The sequence below is a fragment of the Macrotis lagotis genome, chromosome 2, assembly GCF_037893015.1.
Source record: "Macrotis lagotis isolate mMagLag1 chromosome 2, bilby.v1.9.chrom.fasta, whole genome shotgun sequence".
NCBI classification, from domain to species: Eukaryota; Metazoa; Chordata; class Mammalia; order Peramelemorphia; family Peramelidae; genus Macrotis; species Macrotis lagotis.
Genome location: NC_133659.1, coordinates 9,492,539 through 9,517,204, shown reverse-complemented (window position 1 = coordinate 9,517,204; position 24,666 = coordinate 9,492,539). Strand labels below are relative to the sequence as shown.

The following is a 24,666-nucleotide window of genomic DNA, read 5'->3' as shown; positions in this document are numbered from 1 at the left end:
TTGGTCAATCTGATCAGTGTGAGGTGATATCTCAGAATTGTTTAAATTTGTATTTCTCTAAACAGTAGCTTCACATTTTCAAAAATGGCTAGGTTAAAGGCATATAATACTTATTGAATCTCCATTTAACCAAAACCTTTCAGTTTTGTCATGGTAGGGCCAAGATCTAAAAGGCTGGAACAGTAAGATGAATCTAATAAGATGGGAAGCAAAGGAATGAAAGATACATATACAGTCTTACATGACAGAAATAAGAAAGGGATGGAAAGAGTGACAGTATTTATGGATTTTCCTGGACTATTGAGTACAGTCATCAGTGATAACTGCAATTAAAAAGAAAACAAAACTAATGTGCCTTGGGTTCCATCAAGAGGGACAAAGATGACACAATGAGATGACACTCCTGCTGTCCTCTCCTTTGTCAGACCTCATTGGGAGCATCATTTACTGACCCCGACAGTTTAGAAAGACTATTGATAACTGTAGAATACCCTCAAGTGAAGGACCTTGCTTCTATGTCATATAAGCAACAGTTCAGAAATTTATGTTTAGCCTAGCGAAGAGAAAAATGGGGCAAAGATACATCATTGGTTATCTCAAGGATTTTCATGTGGAGGAGAAAGTAGAGATACTTTGAGTTTCCCCTGATAGACAGAAGCAGGTCCTAAAGAGAGGAGGTAGGGACAAGACCAACTGGTCCCAATTCTTTGAAGAATTGTTTGCTTGTCTTAGTATAATTGTTTTCATATTGTCTCCTTTATTGCAATGTAAGCTCCTTAAGAGCAGGGACTGTTTATACTTTTATTTTCCTCTATAGCACTTAGCTTTCAGCCTGGCCCATAGTATCTTTTGCATGAATATTTCTTGGCTTGATTTAAAAGAAGGATTAAACTTGATTTTATTTTGGTATTAGAGGACAGAACAAAGAACTATGTGGGGAGGGAATCACAAAGATACCAATTAGGTCCACATTAGGGAAACAAATATGAATCATTGGAGCTGCTGAAAAGAATGAATTGTCTCAAGAGGTAGCAGTTTCTCTCCTTGGAGCATCTTCAAATACAGGTTCAATAATTGCTTATCGATTATGTTATAATAGGCATTCGTCTCATGAATAAGTTGAAACAGATAGTCATTAAGGTCCGTTACAACTTTTAATTCATGTGATTCTTTAAGAGAAAAAATTACTATACTTATTCTTTTATTTTTTCTTCTTGTTCTAGCTCTTGCTCTCTCATGGCTCATTCTACACTAATTTATTTTAAAATTATTTTTTAAAATTATTTTATTTTTAATAATTTTTAATTAACATTTTATTTTCATTACCTCCAACATTCCCACCCATGAAGGGAGGGATCCAAACTCTAACAATTATGAATATTTAATCAGAATGAATTAACCCAGTGGCCATTTCCAAAAATATATCTTAGTAGCTTGACTCCATCCTTTCTCTGTTAGAAGATAGCATGCATCATCATTGCTCCTTTGGAATTTTGGCTTGTAATTTCCAAGTTCAAAGTTCTCAAGTTTTTCAAAATTCTTTACTCGTACAGTATTTTGGTTATTATAGAAATTGTTCATTTGAATCTGATGAAATCACTCTGCATCATGTTATAATAATTTTTCCAGGTTTTCTCTGAACCCATCTTAGTAGTGATTTCTTACAGAACAACAAATTCCACCACATTCATAATTTGGTTAGCCATTCCCCTTAAATTTAGAGTTCTTTGATACAACAAAAATAATTACCATGGATTAGATTTGATTTATGTTAATGATTTCATTAGACTCATATTCATTAGCATATACATTGCTTATAAGTAGGAGATCCCACACAAGGGAGAGAAAGACAAGAAACTGGCTCATTTGCAAGGTGAAGTCAGGGCTCTTATCTGGGGGGAAAATGATGAAAAAAATTCTAAAGCACAGAATTTCCAAGTTGACAGACAATGAGAAGATGTAAGCCTAGGTACTAGCCTTATCCACCTCCAGTGAACAAATTGATAGAAATCAAGGACAGTTTGGTTTCTCTATTGAGCTCAAAAGAATTTGTAGGAGTTACAGCATAAAATCACTGAGGCAATTTCTGTTCTGGTTTGATTCCAGTCCAAACAATAACTCCCTCATTAAAGAAGGACTAAGATTCTGTTTATGACTATGAAAGTGGTCTGGGGAGACCCATGGGACAGACCACAGAGATCCAGGAATTACTGCAACACATTGAATGGTGGCATTTGCTGTGTAATTTTCTTGGCTTCTTCTCTTTCTTTGCAAGAAGCATTCAACCTCCACCCCCACAAGCACATGCATTCTAGGATTGGGGGAATGTAGCTATTTCTAGGTTCTTGGTAACAGTGACAAAATTCCCAAAGAGAAGCCAAATGGATAGGTTCAAGAGGTCACTACTGATCCATCACTGGCATTCCAGAGCCACAGACATGTTGGTCTCTGTTGGAGCTTTTCAATTCTCTGCTTCTATTTCTTCAATGGAAGAATTTCCTCAGAACTTTCTGCCTCATAGATTCCATGAAAATTTCTGACAAGATCACACAGTAGAGCAAAGGTCTTTCCAGGAAACCAGCTTGCATGCTCAATGTGAGTTCTCAAGACCTCTTAGCAGAATAGCATTATGGCTTTAGGTACCTTCTATCTGGGGGCGTGGTCCAGGGCTATTGTTTTTTGATTCAGCTATATTGGAGGAAATGAGTCACAAATGATTAGGGGGTTGACACCACCTACTCTCCAAACTGTGCAGCTGGGGGCAGGATGAAAGAGAGTGCCATGGCATGGTTGAGGTTCATTCCTTTGCCTGAGTTCCATCTCCTAATTTTTGCAAAAACTGCCTTCTATCATATCTTTTTCCATAGGCCAGTGACTACACAATCATGTGTCCAGTGCTTCAAGTTTTCATATATATATAGCTTAAGAAGCAATTTCTACATAATTCTGATTTGCACAATGCCTTATAGAGAGATGTAATCGGTTGCACCAGATATGAAGACTTGAAAAAATTCAAAATCAGTTATTCTTTAATGTATTGTTATATAGACTGATATTTATATACGGTTTCCAGAGTTCTTTTCATAATGATCTTCTTTTATAATTACCTTCTACCATGAAGCCCCATTCTCATGATGATAAAGTTTGTCCTTTATTCTTTTTTTTAAGTTTTTTTCAAGGCAAATAGGGTTAAGTAGCTTGCCCAAGGCCACACGGCTAGGTAATTATTAAGTGTCTGAGACCAGATTTGAACTCAGGTACTCCTGACTCCAGGGCTGGTGCTTTATCCACTGCGCCACCTAGCCACCCCTTGTCCTTAATTTTTGAGGAAGATGATGACATCAGGGAAATGACACCATGACATGCACATGAACAGGATTTGAGTGAGGGAGGGGCTGTACTCAGTCATCTCACTTTCTGTTCCAGAGTCATTTGGGTACAGTGGACAGATATGAATCAAGACTACTGAAGATGGTCCTGGGTATGAGGCAGTCGGATTAAGTGACTTTCCCAAGATCATACAGCTAAGTAAGGGTCAAGTGTCTGAGGCCAAATTCAAATTCTTGGTCTTCTGACTCCAAGACCAAAAAAATCTTGATTTGGTGACTGACTTCCCAGGCCTACTATTTTAGGCTTGCCCAACCATGCTTTATTTGACATGCCATTCTCTGTCTTCTTGACATCTTCAAAAGTAACTCTACTACTGCATACCCTCCTAGAATTATTCTTTGAAGGTATGTGTCAATGGTGAGTGAATACTCCTAATAACCATTCTTACAGATATGTAGGCTTTAGGGAACTCCTCTGCTACCAATCCTCTCTATATATTGCTTCCTCCATTAGAATGAGTTAGATTTGAGGACAGAAAGGAAGTTATTTATAGGGTTCATTGTTCTGCAACTACATCATTTCTTAGTATGTGACATAACATTGCAATCTTCATAGTCATTGAGTGTTCAATGCCTTCTGGGGAAAGTTTCTCTTTATAAAGATACCAACATAGATATGTTAAAATTATCAAAGTTCTGAGTTTTCCCCAGTAAAGGGAGAAAGGGAAAAAGTACTCACAGTGAAAACACACTTTAGACAGGGAGGAGGAATTTATTCCCACACAGAAAAAGGAAAATTAAGGAATACGAATCAGCTAAAAAAAACAGAACTTAATAACTCTTTACTACTGGTTCAACGATTTGGACAGTTAAAATGTAAGCCTCCCAAATTGGATGTTGGCAAGACTGCAAATTAGTTAGTTATGGGCAGTTACAATGGAAAGAGCACTGTCCTTGTAGTCAGGAGGATGGGAGTCCAAATCCAACCTCAGACACTTGTCACTTACTAGCTGGTGACCTTGGGCAAATCACTAAACCCTGATAGGGCCATATCCAGTTGTCCTGGTTTCTCTCTGGACCCAGATGGCTCTGGAGGAGAAACTGAGGCTGGTGACAGCACAGTCCCCTTCCTACTCAAACCCAATTTATGTGCTTTTTATGGAATCACTTTCCTGAAGTTATGATCTTCTTTAAGAAGGAGGGACAAACATTAATTAATTAGCTGTTTCACATTTCAACTTTGCATTGGCTGGCATTATCCTAGTAAACATTCCATTCAAGTGGGTATCATTTTCCTGATGACCTATTCTCTAATTCTCCTCCTTTCTTTGTGGCATGTCCAGTATTGTAGTTTTGTGATTACTGATATGCCCCCAAATATCAGGTAGATGCTTCTCTTATTTACAACACCCTGGGATGTAGATGATCTTTATAAGTCCAGTAGTGGAGAAGTAGAAGATTTTTTTAAAAGGCAAGGGTCAGAGTCTTCTAGTGGGAGCCTAGGAAGTTCAGTTCATGGTCCACCTGTGCAGGACTCTTTCTTCCTCCACCTTCAAGTGAAGTCACCTCTTATTTCCTAGCAGATCTGATACAAGCTACCTCAGTCATTGCCAATCAATGAAATTTGGGTTCTTCAATTACCTGGGTGTCCTACACCATTCTCACACATAAGAGCAAGGTCATATTAAGTAGTAGTAATAGCTCTCAAATCCTACATACAGACTTTTAAGGAAAGATGGGAAAATTGGTTTTCTCTGAGTATCCATCTTCTCCCATATGACCTTGGTGGTAGAGCCAGGCTGTGAGGCCAGGGTTGGCTGTTCACCTAAGCTCCCATTGCATCCTATACTCTCCTGGGGTCACTGATGCTGCTCATATACTTTCTTGAGGTTCCAAAGTCACTATTTTAAGAAAATTGGTTTTGTCTTTATGATATATCTAAAGTGAAAGTGATTTTAACATCCCGTTGGTTCTAGAAGGAAGTAAGCAATTTTTAGTGGGGTGGGGGGAGGGTGTGAATCGGACAATGGGATCTAGGATTCACAAAAGAAAACTATTTCCTGGAACATTTGTCCTTGATATGGTTTTCAACAGTCCTTATTACCCTATTTTTCTACACAGATACTCATTAATGGCATAGAACAGAGTCCTGGGAACACAAGAATATAGCAATCTATATTATAGACCATAGAGCATCTTCCCTCAAGAAGGATCTTAATCAATATCCAATAAATTCAGTTTGATGAAAGTTCTGAATTTGGTGGCAAAATGTGAGCAACCAGTGAGTGTGTGGATTGATCTGATATTATAAGAAGGCTTGTCCCTTTCCTATGATTGACCGAGTTTTAGTAACAGGAATGAGGATGGTCTTACAAGTCAGAAAAGCTTCATCATCCCAGTCTTCAACTCACCATGTAGCCAGGATCTCTTTCCTTTTTGTCCCAAAATGAGGCAAAGAATAACCTAGGGAGTTACGTATCAGAGTTTGTGGCACCTTGGTTATCAGTTATGGAGGTCAGTATGGATATAGTAATTCTTTGCTATTATAGAACACATAAAGCCATGCACTCTTCACAAAAATCAAATCAGTCAGCCATAAGGGCCAGAAGCAAGCTATAGATAATGTGGAAATGGATACTTGTTGTACTAATGAAAAAAATCCAAAATATTTTGATTTTAGTGGAACATTTGATCCCTTTTGTGGAGGAGCAAAGCAGTAAAGAAGCTATCATATATTTATCTATATTTATATTCTTTACTAGCTAAGTGCAGAAGATAGAGGGTTGGAGCTGAAGTCAGGAAGATCAAAGTTCAAATTCCTCCTCAGACACTATCTATTTGGTCCTGAAAGATAGCATGACCTCAGTTTCCTCATCTATAAATTTGGAGATAATAAAAGAATGATAGATATAGTTAAAACTCAATGTAGACTAGGGTAAAAGCACAACAAAAGACATTGTTAATGAGACCTTGCAACCACTAACTTCTAGATTTCCTCAAAACTTGTGTTTAATGTTAAGTTTTCTGAAATGGTTATATTTTCATCACCTTTGAAACTGGGGGGAATTTAATGTCAAACTCGTTTCTTGAAACTGAAAGATCTGAGAGGATCTAAACATTGAAAGAATAAAGTATTGAATCAGAAAACTTTTATAAATACAAATTTACTCCAAAGGAAAGTATTCTCAGCCTGATTCCTAGAAGAATGACCAGGGAAGACAGTTTCCCCAAAATTTACCATTTCAGTTTTGAAAGGAGGTATATAACTTATCTCCTCCTTAGCTGAAGAAAAACCCTAAGATGTACCAAGGGGTGAAGACTTCAGTAAATGGTTGGGTCAACTTCTTGGCACACCAACTTTGACCAAGATAGAGTACAAATATCTGTTCTTAGGGAAAGCTTTTCCTGATTTGTGTAGTTTCTCCACATTCCACAAACCCATCAAAACTACTTTGTTTTTGTATCTCACAGATACAGATGTTGTGTGCCACACATAATCACATGAAACTATATCCATGAGTACAGCTCTATCTTATATATTTATATCTATCTGTCCATATATGTCTATGTATATGTCTACACCTTTCTATATCTCATTCTGTCTCTGTCTCTCTGTCTCTGTCTCTCTCTGTCTCTCTCTCTGTCTTTCTGTCTCTTTCTGTCTGTCTCTTTCTCTGTATCTCTGTCTGTCTCTCCCTGTCTCTTTCTCTTTGCTTCTGTCTCTGCCTCTCTGTCTCTGTATCCCTGTCTCTTTGTCTCTTTCTGTCTCTGTCTCTCTCTCTCCTTCTGTCTCTGTCTCTCTGTCTCTGTCTGTCTCTGTCTCTCTGTCTTTATTTATCTGTCTCTGTCCCTCTCTGTCTCTGTTTTTTCTCCCCCCCCACCCCGTTCTTTGTTTTGTTTCCTTTTGTTTTTCTGAGTGGGAAATAAGTTCCTTAAAGGTAAAGGGCTAGAACATGCTTTGTTTTTTAACTTGTGTAACCCACCCACTGGTGCATAGTTTGGTGCTAAATTAATGCCAGTTGTAATGAATTATATACACAGCAGGAAAACCTACTGATTTCTACTAGTCAGGAAAAAAACTGAACTCTGTCCCCACCCTCCTTCAAAGACATTGAACCTTTTCCCTTGGGATGAGGGGAACGGAGCTTGACCCACCTTCTATCCATATTAAATTGAACATAATCCATGGAGTTTGGGGGTTTGTTTTTAAATTTTTTAGAGCCTTTAGTTTAATTATAGACTTGGGGAATCAATTAGTTAAACAACAAACATTTGCTAAATACCTATTTGTCCAATACTGTGCCAAGTGCCAGGGACATAAATACAAAGAGCAAAATAATGGCACCCCTCAAGGATTTTGCTGCAGACAAAGAAGTGTATATATAGAATAAAGAGAAATAGAATTATTAAAAATTATCATACATGATAGAAAAAGACATGGATGTATGTTGGGGTGCTCAAAAATATCATGCAAAGGTTTCCTGCTTATATTGTGGTGGCACCCTGAATACTAAACACCATATGGAAATGGTCTGGGTCAAAGAATCTCTCTCTCTCTCTCTCTCTCTCTCTCTCTCTCTCTCTCTCTCCCTCCCTCTCTCTGTCTCTCTCTTTCTCTCTATACACACACACACACACACACATATATACATATATATATACATACATACATATATAGGTAAATAAAATTTCCCCCAATATCAAGAAAAAAATTGTACATTTCTTTCTCCCCCTCTTTCACTGTCGTCTGAAGAAATGCTCAAATACCAAATAAACAATAGTGATTATTCCCACACTAAAAGTAGGCAAAGGCATGGAAACCCCCTACTTGGGTTAAAGTCAATGTTCCAACCATTTCCTTTTATCAGTCACAGATGATTAGGGCTCTTAGTTACTTAAGGCCCAAGTCACAGCAAATGGTAGATACCAATGGGTGGGGCATAATGAAAATTTCTAGCTATGCTAATTGGTTAAAATTTCAAAGTATACTGAGGTGACTTTAATCTCTAGACCCTCGTAATAGGATCAAATGGGATAATATGTGTGAGTGACTGGCTCAATGGATTGGCCTAATGGATCAGGCTCCGGCTTTTCTGAGCCAGGGAGAGGTGTGAAAAGATTTCCTTTTAACATTAAATTTGCTATCTTCTTCATGCAGGTTCCCACTAATAGAGTCACTTTCAGATTATTTTCCTGTGATGTTTTTCCTCCAGGTATTCAGAAAGCCAATGTGAATAATAGGATCAATGAATTAAAAAAAAAAAAAAGATGGCCAGATGAATAGATGGGCAGAGAAAGAGGCAGAGAACAAAAGAATGAGAGAAAGGGGAAAAAAAGAGCATCTATTAATCACTTGTTATGTCCAAGCCATTAGGCAAAGTACTGGGGATACAAACAAAAAAATGAGAGTCTTTATTCTCAAAGTGTCCACCCTCTTCCTGGGGAAGACAAACCATCAAAACACATTTTGCTCATATGTGTCTGGAAGGCCTGGATATCCCAAGGGTTTGATGGTTATTGCTGTTGTTTAGTTATTTTATTATTTTTGTTGTGTCTGATTCTTCATGACACCTTCTGGGGTTTTCTTGGCAAAGATATAGGAGTGATTTGTCATTTCCTTCTTCAGCTCATTTTACAAATGAGACAAACAGGATTAAAGTGACTTGCCCAGGGTCACAGAGCTAGGATGCATTTGAAGTTAGATTTGAAAAGAAATCTTCCTGACTCCAGGTCTGCCTAGAGTCTTTCCACCTAGTGATTGGATAGATATTGAAGCTCAAAGGCCTATAAAAGTATGTCAAGCTAAAATTCTGGAATTCTTTCCCCTAGGCTTAGAGGTAGTGTAGATGGCAAGGCTGATGATTATCTCATTAGATGGGATAAAAGAGACCAGTCAGAAGGCTGAGAATTCAGATCCTATTTCTGATGCTTCCTAGTTTGTCACCTAGGTCTAAGACAAGGCAGCTGGCCTTAGTTTCTTGATCTCCAAAATGAAATTAATAATGCTTGCCTTCCCTTCCTCAAGAAGTTTTAGCCTTAATTAATTAATGAAGCCATAATATACTCTGACACACTGATTTAAAGATCCTTGGAGATGGTATGATATTCTCAAAGAAATCCTAGAACTGGAGGGAGACAACCTAAATAACTCCCTAATTTACTCCCTAAATAACTATAAATAAGTGACTGAAGTGCTTCTTATCTGGAAAATGAGGACAATATCATGCCCCAGTAAATGGTGCCAAGCCTGAACTCAGGAAGATTCATCTTTCTGAGTTTAAATCTGACCAGGATCTTCCTACTTGTGGGATCCTGGGAAAGAAAATAGAAGTTGTCCCCCAATCATAATGACATTAACTATATGTGAAATTACCAGTTAAGTAAATGGAGAAATATTAAATGCTCTGAATAAGTTCACTTACTTTCCAGGGTTGTACACATAGATTACAAGACTGATGCATGCATGCATTGCCAGAGGAAGCTCTGGGTTTGTTAGACTCCAAAGAAAAGTGTGAGAGAGAAGACACATTGATCTGGTCATCAAACTGAAGGTCTACAGAGCCATTGTGTGGACCTCATTGCTATATGCATGTGAAACCTTGACAGTCAACCAGTGCCATGTCAGGAAATTGAATCTTTTCCATTTAAATTGTCTTTGGAAGATTCTGAAGATCATCTGGAAAGGTAAGACAACAGAATATAAAGTCCTTTCTCAAGTTGAACTGCCAGGCATTGAAACTCTATTGCAGAGAGCACAACATGGATAGGTTGGCCACATTGATCAAATGTCAAACATAGGTTTGCCTAAAAGATTATTTATGGACAATTCATTCAAAGAAAGCACTCACATGTTGGTTGAAAGAAGCAATACAAAAAAGAAAGATGTTGTAATACAAGGACATTCTCAGGGTTACTCTGAAGAATCTTGAAATCAATTCAGAGATATAGGGGACACTGGCATAAGACTGTCCAACCTGTCATGCCCATATCAAAGAAGTGCTGTGCTCAGTGAGCATAACAGAATTGTAGTAATTCCAAAGAAACCTGAGATGTGCAATTTTAGACTTCTCCACTCCAAATGTTCTACAGACTATTTGTGCCCAACCTGTGGTAGAACCTTCCAAATTCATGTTGGTCTGATAATCCAGTGAGGTTAACTAATCCTCTCCAAATGGATTGGATTTAAATAATAATTCTAATCAAATTCTAGAGTGACTGAACCCACAAAAAGAGTGAGTAAAACAATTTTCCAGTCCGAGACAACTTGGAAGATCCATGGGGAGGGTCTGTTGCATTGGGGTTAGAAAGGGTCCACAGTACAGCCCATTCTACACTGGAGCTAATTGACAATAGTCATTCAGTAAAAATACAGTATGCCTGGGTCTGTGGCAGTGGTGGTAGTTTCCAAATCTCTTGGTTCAGCTATTTCCAAAGGCAGTTGGGAAGGACAACAAGAAAACACTTCTGCATCAGAGTGAGAGTGGAGCCCAGTCCAGGTCAGATCTCAACAGAAACCTGTCACCAGGGGACCAGGAGAAGGTCTAGGAGCTACCCAGCAGGAAGCTACTGGTAATTTGCTTCCAGAATGCTCAGCCCATTACAGTAAAGGGGTCAGGGGAGATGGCAAAGGTCTCTTGCTATCTCTGAGGCAGGACTATGTTGCTTTTCACATGCTAAGCTCCAGATCCCAGTCTGGGGTCCCAGTCTCAGGAAAAGGAGAAAAAGCACAACAGAGTTCACTGCCATAGCAGAGCAGGGATCCTCCACAGACCAGGAGAGCAGTTAAAGCCTCTCATAAGACCTTGGATAAATTAAGAACTTGCAGGTTCCCAGAGTTGTCCCTGAAAACATCTACAAAAATCCTCAAAAGTTTGGGAGTGTGTCCTCTACCCTGGAAACTGAGCCCCACCTTAACAAAGAGCCAAAATCAAGTCATAAACTGGGGAAATGAGCAAACCACAGGGAAAAAAAATATCAGCCATAGACTTTGGAGTATGGAGTATCAATGGAGCATCAAAATACATATTCAGTAGAAGATAAAGTTGAAACTTCTGCATCCAAAATCTCCAAGAAAAATATGAATTGGTCTCAGTCTATGTAAGAGTTCAAAAAATATTTACAAAATCAAGTAAGGGTGGTAGAGGAAAAAATGAGAATAGAAATGAGAGCAATGCAAGAGAATCATGAAAACTGAGTCAGCAGCCTGGTGAAGAAAATAACATCTTAAAAACCAAACCAATTTGGGTCAAATGGAACAAGCAATCTGAAAGACCAATGAAGAAAAGAATGTCGTAAAAAGCAAAATTGGCTAAATGGAAAAGAAGATACAAAAACTCTCTATAGAAAATAATTCTTTGAAATAGAAATTGAAGCTAAGGGAAAGATGACTTTGTGAGAAATTAAGAAACAATAAAACAATACCAAAAGAATGATAAACTAGAAGAAAATGTGCAATATCTCACTAAAAACCTCATATGGGAAATAGATCCATGAGAGATAATTAAAAATTATTGGACTACTTGAAAATCCTGACCAACAAAAAGAGCCTACCCCTCATTTTTCAAGAAATTCTCCAGGAAAACTATCCTGATATTCCAGAAGCAGAGGGCCAAATATAAATTGAAAGATTCCACTGATCAATTACTAAAAAAGAGTTCCCAACCTAAAAACTGCTAAGAGTATTATAGCCAAGGAGCTATAGTTAGAATAACACAAGGCTTAGAAATTTCTATGTTAAGGAATTAAAGGGTTTGGAATATGATATTCTAGAAGGCAAAAGAACTTGGGTTACAACCAAGAATCAACTACCCATAAAATCTCTCAGGGAAAAATATGGACACAATGAAATAGGGGACTTTCAATCTTTCCTGGTTATATTACAAGAACTGAACTAAAAGTGTGATCTTCAAGTACAGGACTCAGGTGAAGCATTAGAGAGGGAAGGGAAAATTATGAGGGACTTAATGATGTTGAAGTGCTTGTATTCTTACATGGGAAGATGATACTGATAACTCATATTAATTTTCTAATTTAGTAGCACATTTAGAAGGAGCATATATAGACAAGGCACAGGAATGAGTTGAATTTGAAGGCATATTATATTGCATAATGGATTTAATGGGGGAGACAGGGATGATCTAGGAGAAAGGGAAAGGAGAGGCAGAATGGGGAAAGTTATTTCACATAAAAGAGTCAAGAAAAAGCTTTTGCAGAGGGGGAAGTTGAGGGAAAGTGAGTGAGCCTTACTCTCACTGGAATTGATTCAGAGAGAGAAGAACATACACAATTGGTTATACAAATCTATCTTGTCCTAGAGGAAACCAGGAGATGAAAGTGAAAGGAGAAAGGGGACGGGGAGGGCCTGGTACTAAAATGGAGGGAAGATAGTTGGAAAGCATAGCCAGATGCAACACATTTTTTTTGAGGAGGGACAGGGTAAATGGAGAGAGAAAATAGAATAAATGATAGTGAGGGGGAATAGGATGAAAGGAAATACAGCTAGCAAAAGAAACTACAGGAAAAAATATTGAAAAAAGTTTCTCTGATAAAGACCTCATTTCTCAAACAAGAGAACTGAGTGAAATGTATAAAAAAAAAGAACCATTCCCTAAATGATAAATGATCAAGAGTTATGAACAGATTTCAGATGAGGTTATCAATACAATTTATTTAAATATATTTTTTTTAAATGTCCTGTCTCACTATTGATAGGAGAAATGCAGTCTGGACCAATTCTAAATTATTACCTTCCAACTACAAGATTGGTTAATAGGACAGAAGGATAAAGTGACAAAATTTTAAAGGGATGTAGGGAAATTGAGACATTGATGCATTGTTGGAGGATTTGTGAAGTGATGCAACAATTCTGCAGAGCAATTTGGAGCTATGAACAGAGGAATATAAAACCATGCCTACCTTTTGGCCTAATGATGCCAATGGCGGGTCTATATTCCAGAAGAGATAAAATACAGGAAGAAAGGAATCTTTATGTACAGGGATATTTATAGCAACTCTCTTCTGGTGGTGTGGAGCTGGAGACTGAGGGAGTGCCCAGTGGTTGGGGAATGACTGAGCAAATTGTGGTTTGTGATTGTGATGGAATGCTGTTCTGTTATGGGAAAAGATGAAGAGGATGCTCTCAGTAAAACCTTACACGAGCAGATGCAATGGGAAATGTACTGTATACAACTTAACTGCAATATTGTAGGATGATCAGCTGTGAATGACCTACCTTTTCTTTACAATGCTATGATCCAAGAGAACTCTGAAGGACCTGTGATAAAGATAGCTATCCATCCCAAAGACAGTTAATAGTATCTGAATACAGATTGAAACATACTTTTTTCTTTTCTTTCACTTTATTTTTCTTGAGGTTTCTCTTTTTGTGGATGTGGGGAGTTTGACTATTGTAGTAATATTTTTCATGGCTACACATTTTTAACCTACACCAAGTAACTTACATTCTCAATAGGGGAAGTGAGATGGGAGGAGAGGAGAGGATTTGGAACTCAAGGTTTTGGAAGTAAATGTTGAAACTTGTTTTTCATGTAGCTAGGGGAAATCATTTAAAATAAATAAGAATGCCTGGACTATTTCAGAACTCCACTAATAATGATTTAGATTCCTATTTTATGACAAGATTTGTAATTTTTTTCTCCAGGATTTGCAGTTTTCCTTTTCTATCTTCTTAGAAAATCTAATATGACTATGGTGGTAACATCTCACTTTTTATGACTTGCATAATTCCAGTGTGAGTTCCAGTCTACTGCAAAGCAGAGGGTACCCAAAACTATTATTGCTTAGAGGGCTTTAGTGGGTACCCATGATCAAGACATGGGAGTGATTGATTAGTTTACAAGATTCTAAAGCAGTACCCACCCTTTGGCTTTGGTTATCAAAGCAATCTGCTGCTTGCTCTACTGCTACTACTTTTATTTTGTTTGTATGTAATCATGGATTCTTGTAGCCACAAAGATGAGTTGGAAATCTGGTATAGAGTAAGTGCTTAATAAATTCTCTCTTTATATGATTCTATCTCTGTCTTTCTCTGGCTGTTCTGTCTTGGTATTTACCTACTTAGCATATGCTAAATGGCTTTGTATTTAATTATTTAGCATCAGCATCTTGCACTTTAATATATTTCCCATCTTGAATAAATCCATTAAGCTTTTATGCTTTGCTTTTTGTTTTTTTGTTTGTTTTATTTTTGCTAGGTAAAGGGTTAAGAGACATGTCCAAGGTCACACAACTAAGTATTAAGTGTGTGAGACTGGATTTGAACTCAGTTCCTCCTGACTCCAGGACAAGTGCTCTTTCTACCACACTACCTAGCTGCCCCTATTGAGTTTTAATTAATTAAGTATAGGTGATGAAATCAAAAAAAATTCAGATGTGGAAAGAAGCTCACAGATCAGTTTGACCATCACCCTGGAATCTCTCTATGAAATCTTGACCAAGTAATCCTGTGGACTTTGCTCAGTATGCTCCATCAATGGAGCACACATTACTTTCTGAGGTAGCTCATTCAATCCTTATCTAATTCTGATTTTTAGAAATAGTTTACCTTTTAATGAGTCAAAATCTTTCTCTAGACCAGGACTGTCCAACCTTGCCTTCAAAAGTTTTTTATTGAAACAATAGGCAATATATTTTGATTTGTCATTTTAGTGAGAGCCCTGTGGTAGTTCAGCTAAAGCATTTAGGAAACCCACAGATGGATCACATAAAATTGCCCTGTGGGCCACATTTTGGACAGCCCTGCTCTAGACTGTCCAGACATTGATCCTAGCCCTGTATTCTGAGCCAAGCATAAAAAGTTTATTCCCTGTTCCAATTGTGAACTTTTCATATACTCTAAGATAGCTCCCATGCCTGCCCTCTCCTCACTTTCATACTTTTTTTAACTTTTTCTGGCTAAATGATCCCTGATCCTTCAAGTGATCATAATATGATATAGTTTTTACATTTCTCATTCTGGTCCCCATCCTCTGGATGACTTCAAGTCCTTCTTCAAATATGGCATCTCAACTTGAACACAGCTCTCCAAATGCTGTTCTGACCAGACAGGACAGTTAATGAATGAAAGGATAGAGAGGAAATGGATGTCTTTGTATAAAGAAAAATGTCATAGAATTGTCATATTGTAGGAATGAGAAATGATTTTTATAAAATGGCAAAAAATGGATATTTTCCAGTCATATTTCAGTCAGGAGGAGGAATATGAAAAAGATTATATTACTGAGAGTTGTTGGACAGATTACAACAACCAAGAGAGGACAAGTTACTTAATTTACTTAAATTACTTAAAGCTGTTTCTCTGTGTCAGAGACCACATTCTTTGGGTTTGGGTATAGTTAAAATGTACCTGAAATATGACATGATGAGAGAGCACATAGGTTGTACTAAAGCATTTCAATCACTGGTCAAGGTAAACCATCTCCCATAGTACTATTAAAAAAAACCCAAACAAATGCCAAGGCAAGCATAATGGTCAAGGCATGATCAAATGAAGTCAACAACAACTTATTTCATAAGTATCTACCTGGTGCTAGGCACAGTGCTAAGTTCTGAGGACATATAGAGGCAAAACAGGGTCTCTTCCCTTAAGGATGTCTCCATCTATGGACAGTCCCAGAGAAAGGAATAGCCATCACAAGATGGCAGATAGGGAAATTGAATGGCAACCTTTAAATAAAGGAAAACCCTTAAAATATTGGAAATGAACCTCTCAACATTTTAGGGTATACATTATTAAAGGGGTCATTTGTGTGCTTGTAGAGAGTAGTGATCTATAAAAGCCCTTATATTTTCTTCAAAAACAAGCCATTACCCAACTAGTCTGATTTCTTTTTTGTGACTGAGTTACCAGAATTAACAGACTGAAGGATGGTCATGACAATAGGTCAGCTAGAATTCCACAAAACACCAGGAAAAGTGTCTCATATGAAATCCTTTTGCACAAAATAAAAACCTATGGGCTGGCCGACACTTCAGGTAGAAGTATTAAGAACTGGGTAAATGACCTACTACTTTGATTTTTGATTAATGCATCATTTTAAGCCCAGAGTACAATGGTTAATGGCATAGCCCAGAGATCTGTGTTTGGCCTTGCGCTGCTACTCATTTTAATCAATGACTTGGGTTAAAAAATATGTGCCACATTTATCAAATTTGCAAATGACACAATACTGGGGAAAATAAACCATATGTCAGATGAGAAAATCATCAAAAAGGACCTCATTAGAATGTACTGAATCTTATAAGGTGAAAGACTCCTCCTCTTCTACCCTGGAGTTTACAAATCACCTACAAGAGTATAGGATTGGAGAGGTGTGTTTGAAAAGCAACTTGTATGTGGAAATATAAAGAACTAACTGGGAGCTTTAGGGGATTGTAGAAGCAATGAAGCAGCAGTGTTATGTGAATGCCAAGATAAGAAAAGAAACAAATAGATGAGTGAATGATTAAATGCATAATGGAAGAGAACCATGAGTCCAGAAGTAGGGAAGTAAGAGCCTTGTTTTTATTTATAGTGGTTGGAACTCTTACATTGTATTACTAAATTATGGAAAACACTATCTAGGTAGGACTTTGCAAAACTATACAACTTCTAGAGAAGTGACTATTTTCTTGGGGGTACTAGAAACTGAAGGAAACAGGAACTTGGCAGTGGTTAGACTAGAAAAGTAGACCTATGGGTACATAGTAAGTTTCTTCAAGGACTGCAAGGATTAACATGTGGAAATGACATGAATTTGGCTTGATTCTATAACTAAGAGAGATAGTCATAGAGACCACCTTTAACTTGATATGAAAAAACAGAAAGAAAACATAATATAAAAATTTAACAATTGAAATTGCTTCATACAAATGGACTCCCTCACAAAATGTTAATGGGGTTAAGTGGCTTGCCCAAGGCCACACAGCTAGGTAATTATTAAGTGTCTGAGGCTGGATTTGAACTCAGGTAATTCTGACTCTAGGGCCAGTGCTCTATCCACTGTACCACCTAGCCTCCCCAAAAAGCAAATTCTATTTGAAATAATTGCAGACAAAAAAAATTAAAAAAATAACTGCAGACTGTGTAAAATACTTGGAAATCTATTAAGTCAAATCCAGCATCTATACCTACATAATTACAAAACACTTTTCACTCAAATCAAGTAATATAAAAAGTAGAGAAATATTAATTATTCATGGCTCAGCAGGGCCAAGATAACTTTTTTAAAGGATTTTTGCAAGGCAAATGGGGTTATGTGGCTTGCTCAAGGTCACATAGCTAGGTAATTATTAAGTGTCTGAGGCCAGATTTGAACTCAGGTTCTCCTGACTCCATGGCTGGTGCTCTATCCACCGTGCCACCTAGCTGCCCCTAAGATAACTTAAAAAAGGACAATTCTGCTTAATTTAATTTTCTTCTTCAATACCATATCAGCAAAACTTCCAAAGAAGCTTCTGGAAGAACATCTGGAAGAACAAATGGTTAAAAAATAACATATGTGAAAGAAGGTGACCAGATTTCCAGCTACATTACAAAGTGGCAGTCATTAAAACTATCAGGTACTGATGAGGAAATTGAGTAACAGATCAGGATAATAGATCACACACACACACACACACACACACACACAGTTCACAAGGCATGATATCCCATGTAGTTTCAGACATTCTACCAAGGGGAAGGATAAAACCTCAAGCAAATGAGACTTTTTGTATTCATAGGTAAATTGCAATCTTTGGTCAGCATATAGTCCACCAGGAAAATGCACCCAGGGAGGCCCAAGAGATCTTTGCCCCACTCCTGGATCAATCCAGTCCTATCTTTGTCTCCTTTTCCTAATTCATTTTTTGTGAGGTTGGGGTAGAAGCTAGGGGTGGGGTTGTCATATACTTTGTCATATCACCAGATGACAAAATTATGGTTAAAGGTAACATCAAAATAAAATTGGGGAGAAAACTGAATAATTGAGATCTACCCTTTGCCCTTGACAAATAATAAAATGAAGGTTTAGAAAGATTACATGGCTTGCCTCATGTTGTCACAGACCTACAAAGCATCTGAGTGGAATTGGAACTCAGGTCTTCCAGGCTCCAAATTTGGAAACAGAAACCATTGAAGCTATACATTGATTCAGGAAACCACAAATTAAAAATATTTCTCTTTTTTATTTTTATTTATTCCATTAAACATTTCTCAAATGGATTTTAATTTAATTTGATGACGTCTGCCTTTGATAGTAAGAGAAAATCTAAATATAATAAATCGTGGAATCATAGGACCTAAGTGTCCCCCAAATAGAGTGCTATCCAAGACATCTCTACCCTAGTATAATAGCCATCATCTAGGGGATCAAACCTTGTAGAAATGAGGCATGACAACTGTCCAAGCAAAGGCTTCAGCCCTGCCTCCCGGTATCCATCTGCATCCCAGCTGTACTCCTCATCTTCTAGAAAACTCTTCGATCTGGAAGCTCAGACCAGTCTTATTAATACACAAAGTGAAAGTATGCCCCACACATCCCCTCCTCTTGGATATTTCTTTTGTGTGTTGTCTTCTCCCACCGCACTGAGTTCATCTCTAGTCATCCTGATCTTTATCTTACCACAGGTCCCAGAGGACTCCAGAGGAGAGGGTAAGGCTGATGACTGTGAACAGTTCTATTCCATTTAAATCCCATTCACTTGTGAGTCATGACATTATTTCCTGATGTATGATCCCCTTTGAAGACAATCTGCCATTAGATGTAAATTCCTTGAGGGGAGGGACTCTGCTGGTAATTAGTTTTTCCAGTACTTAGCACAGTGTGGCCCATAGGGAACGCAATATTTTTTTTGATTTTCTGGCTACTATAGGGTTTTTTTTGGCAAGGCAAACGAGATTAAGTGGCTTGCCCAAGGCCACACAGCTAGGTAATTATTAAGTGTCTGAGACCGGATTTGAACCCAGGCACTCCTGACTCCAGGGCTGGTGCTTTATCCACTACACCACCTAGCCACCCCAACTATAGGGTTTTGGACTAGAAGTTCTCATTCCTGAAGTCGATTGCACTTCCAGTGGTTCCTTGTGGGGAACCTCTATGTTTTTTATCAATGTGAATGACTGATAATACCATGCCTTGGTTTCATCTCTTCAACCTAAGGACCATTTGACCATTGGACTTACAGCTGAACCCTTGTAGACTGGGTGTTCTCATACTATTCCAATGCAAGCTCTTTGAAAGGAGGGATTGTTTTGTTTTCCTTTGTATATTCCCAGCACTTTTCCCTATAATAAGTCCTTAAATAGTTCTCATTTTCATTTATAGAATAATAGTGTTAGAGCTGCAATCAACTCTAGAGGTGATCTGGTTCAATTCTACTTTTTGAAGTTTAAAGAAAATAAACTAGAAGAATGACTTTCTCAATGTAAATCAGGTTGTAAAGGGAAGACTGGGGTTTGCATCCAGGTCACCTGAACTCCAACCCCATACTTTGGCCATGGCATCGCACTAATTTCTGCTGATTGATAGGGCAAACATTAGCAGATTTGGTGCTTGGGTTGCTGTAGGTTAATTGCAACAACAACCACCACAAACCAAAGCTCATGTTTATAAATTACGTACTAGGAGCCAGTGCTATATACTAAGCATTATTTCATGTGAATCTCATAACACCCCTGGGGACTGAGGGGGGTGAGGGCTCTTGTTATCCCCATATAACCCATTTAAGCCAACTACTGGATCAAAGATTTCACACTGGTGGCCTTTGAACTCTGCAAAACACAAGAGTTCCAAAACAGAACTCCTTTACTGCACACATGCTCCTCACAAAACCCTTGTTCTTGCCTCTTTTCATTTTCCATGAATACATCTGATAATGTCTCAACTACCCTGGCTGCAATGTGTTTCTCTTGAATGTGACATCATCTCAAATTGGTTTCATCCCAATTATATTGGGAGTCTTGTTCAGCATCTTGTTTTGTTTGTTTGTTTTTGTTAGGGTTGTAGAAAGCAGAATCACCTGGAGAGAGGTTATATCATCCTTAAGCACTAACTTTCTAGGAATATTGCATTTCATGTTGAAGATGAATACCAAATCCATGATTCTGTCCAATAGCTTAGGATGATTCTCATTAATTTGTCAAGACAGAGAAGTATTTGCAGCTTCCTTATTACCTTCATCTAAACATCAAGACCAAACAAAAATTGCTTTCACTTTGGGGAAAGTTCTGCAAACTATAGAACATGACCGAGTGTGAGTCACAATTCTAGGCCGATGAGATCTAGAATTATTGACTGAGAAAAGGAATTATTCTGAATCAGAGGGATTTTTCTTCAGTGTCTTTTATCCATCCCCTTTCTGCTGGCTTAAGGACTGCATACACAAACACATACATAGGTGTGCATATTTGTGTAATATAGCACACATACATGCATATATATGTATATGTATATCTATATGGAAATAGATATAGATATACACATATAACCAACTATAAGGGTAAAATTAGAACTTTCTGGAAGGTGTGGTTTACTTGGTAGGAAGAAAAATAAGTCTACAATGAAACTGCAGGGAGCAAGTAAAAGCCATGCATTTTCCAAATTCTGTTCCTTTTCCTTCATCCTCTCATAAAGGAATACAAGATCAACATTTTATTTCACATCTCTAAAAATAAATAAAAATCTCTGATCACAAAAATAGGGGGAGGCCGGGGGGGGCGGACTTCACTTGCATTTTAAAAAACTTTAAGTTTTGTCAGTTGCTGTGACAATAGTATTAGCTGCCTTTGTTTCCCAGCTGGGCATCCTAGAGAAGCTATAAAAGAGAAATAACACTGTAGTCTTACAGACTTTTAAATGATGACAAGTCACATTGAGTTTATAAAGCACTCTTCCCCACAGCAGCTTGGTTGAGAGAGATAGTATGTTTTTATCCTCATTTTGCACATGTGGAAAGAGAGACTTTGAGATTCAGGGTTAGAGATCCAATCCAGATATCCTGGCATTTTAATGCTATTTTACTGACCATATGCTGTCTCTGGAAAAAGGGGAGATGATTGCAACTGATATCCATATAGCATTTTAGGGTTTCCCAAACACTTCATAAATTTCATGGCATTTGATCCTAACAATCATTGTGAGATATAGGAATAGCTAATCTTATCATCTGTATTTCCCAGATAAGTTAACCTTACTATAAAGGTTGATTGATTAGTCTAATATAAAATAACTAATAAATCAAATAACTAATAAATAGCTTGAAATATAATCATAACAAATGAACAGGATATTAAGAAGGGATCATTCCACTGCACATTGTTCTGGTGAATTTCTGAGTATTTCAGTCCATTCTCTGTACCACCAGGAAATCACCAGACTTAGTTCTTTGAAGAGAAAAATCAAAATAATTAAGGATCTCAGGATGATGTTATATGAGATTTGGGTGAAAGGCACATGGGGGGGTGGTCATTGGGTTTAAGTCTAGAGGGGGGAAAATCTGGGAATTGAGAGTATTATTCATAAAATATATTTGATTAAATTTGTCCTACTTGATCCCAGGATGAAAAATTATGGATAAAAATGGCAAAAAAAAAAATAAATACAGTTTTGGTCTAAATTCCAGAACAACAGCAACCAGAAAACATTTCCCTAATTGGAATTATTCTGAGTAGAAGAGGCTACCATGGGAGGTTATGGTTTTCCATTTATTGAAGGTCTTTAAACAATGGCTATATGCCAAGATTCTTATTTGATGGGTTGTAAAAGACATTCTTTTGTGAGTACATATTAGTTGGAATCGGTAGACCTTGAGATCCCCCATATATCTCAAGTTTTCAAATTCTGAGATTTTGAACTGGAAGAGAATTGAAAAAAAAGATAATTATAGAACATATTTTCCCCTCTTTTTCACTGTACTCTGTATCAATTGATATAAATCACCCCAGTTTTCCTTGAAATCATGTCTTTTGTCATTTCTCACAACACAATAGAATCCATTATGTTTGTGTACCATAATTTATTCAGCTTTTCCCCACTTAAGATGCCCCTTAACATCCATTTGGTGGAAACAGACACTGCTCCATTTTGGTCTTTGCATTGTTAGTTCCTCTCACGGTACCAAGAACACAATAGGCCCTTGAAATGCCCAGGCAAAGTCACACAACCAGATCTAGGGAGAGTAAACTAAGGCGTAGTTTATAAAAAATAACAACTTTGAAAGCCTGAAGAGCTTTGATCAATGCAATGATCCACTATGTTTCTAATGAAGTGATTCATTTCTTGCCCTGATATAGAAGTGATGGCCTCAGTGCGCAGAAGGAAACACACAGTTTGGTGAATACCGTTGGGAGAATTTGTTTTGCTGGACTTATGTTTTACAAAATTTTCTTTTTGTTCTCCTAAGGAAACAATTCCACTCTCAAAGAGCTTAGATTTTACTGTAGGAGAGAACAATGTACAAATAAGTCAATAAAATTTTAATATGCGCTTATTAAGTGTCTTCCCACTGTCAGAAACAAAGGCAGCATGGAAGAGTGCTGAGAGTTGACTTTTGAGAGTAGGACATCTGGGTTAAATTCCCACCTGTGACATAATCTGCCTGTGTCTGGGATATCGTAAGTCCTTAATAATTGCTTTTTGACTGATCTAATTATGTGATTCTGAGCCAGACAGAACTACAGATGTAACCTACAGAGCAGTTACCAGATAGCTTTGGGAGGAGTGTCCTCACTGGCAATTAACCTTTGCAATGACTAGTACAAATACACAAAAAATGTGCCAGGACTTGTTAGAATCTGGTGATACAGATAAAAACAAGAGTTCCAGCCCTCAAAGAATTTGTATTTTACCCAGAGGAAACCTGCTCAGAAGGTTCATCTGCAAATATCAACATAGTTTAGTGAAAAGGGTCTGAAATTGGAGACTTAGAGTCAGGGAAATATTACTAACTATGTATTTGGCTAAGCACTCCCTTCCCTTCTCATCTCACTTCCCTCAATTGTGGAAACTGAGCCAATAGGCTCAAGGTTCTTTCCAGCTCTAAATCTTATGTTCTTTCTCTCCTGCTATGTATCATTCCCACTACTATTTTAAGGATTGAAATTTGATTCTCATAAGCTATTCTTCCAAGGTAGACACAATTGTAGTAGTAAAAGAAGTAGTAAACAGTAGTAGTAATAGCAAGTAATAGCAGTAGTAGCCATGGTAGTAGTAGAAGTAGTAATGGCAGTAGTAGTAGTAGCAGCAGCAGCAGCAGCAGTAGTGGTGGTAATGGTAGCAGTAGTAATAGCAGTAGTAGTAGTAGAAGTAGTAGTAACAGTAGTAGTATTAGTAGCAATAATCATAGTAGTAATGATAATAACAATGATAATTACTTTCATATTAAACTTTAAAGTTTAAAAAATTATTTACCTATTATGTATTTCATTTGATACTCCCAACATTTATGTTTAAGGTGGTGGTATTTATTGCTGTTATTTTAACAAACAAGAAAACTGAGTCACAGAATTTAAATGATTTGCCCAAGGTCACATGGTAAGATTGGATTTGAACTCAGGTGTTCTTGACTCTGAAATGATTTTTCAAACTTTGATCAATTTATATTTCACCCTATTAAAAAATCTTTGCCTTATAACCATTTGATTAAGGTCTCTCCTTTCTCCTTAAAAATCACTTGTTTTTATTAATACTTAAAAATGTGGCATGGAAAATGGGCTTCTCTGAGATGGTTCAAAGGGACAGATCTGGGAGGTTGGGTTTGTGATTCCTTGGATTCCCATTTCTCTCTTCTCATCAATAAAACACATTACCACATTGCTCTCATGCTCTGATTGTTGTACTTACGTGCCCCAATTCTCCTATTAAATCCAAATTGTATTTGTAGTTAAATGTAAATTGTATTTAGCATATCCTTAGTGCCTGACTGGTAGAATGCTCCCAGAGATACCCCCCCCCCCAGGAATTGAAACCCATTGCTTCTCTGATGCCTTGAAAGCACCAAGATGAGCAGGAGTCAAAGACATGGCCTGAGGCTCCCCAGGGAGCAGCACCCCTTAGCTGGGATTTCCCTAGTGGAAAAGGCCCCATCACTTGCTCCACTTAAACATACAATTATTGTAATGACTTCCAGTGCTATAGTTGAAGTATTTTTGTGAAATTCTGCCTCACTGTCAAGAACACATCTGATTATTATTGGGTTTTTTGGAAATTTTTTGCTTTGTGATTTTAATGAGAATTGTCTGATCCTGGCCCTTATGAATATCTTGGCATATATTTGCCTGATTCAGTCCCTAAGTGGACTTCGGAGCAAGTTATCTGCCACAGACCCATATGGATGAGGCAGGTGGATAGAGCATGGGCCC

The 24,666-nt window shown here is 37.6% G+C and overlaps 1 long non-coding RNA gene across 1 annotated transcript in view; it reads left to right on the top strand.

The window, feature by feature from the left end:
• Positions 1-24,666, top strand: part of LOC141510917 (uncharacterized) — a 64,547-nt gene that overhangs the window by 707 nt on the left and 39,174 nt on the right. The gene's annotated exons all lie outside the window — the stretch shown is intronic.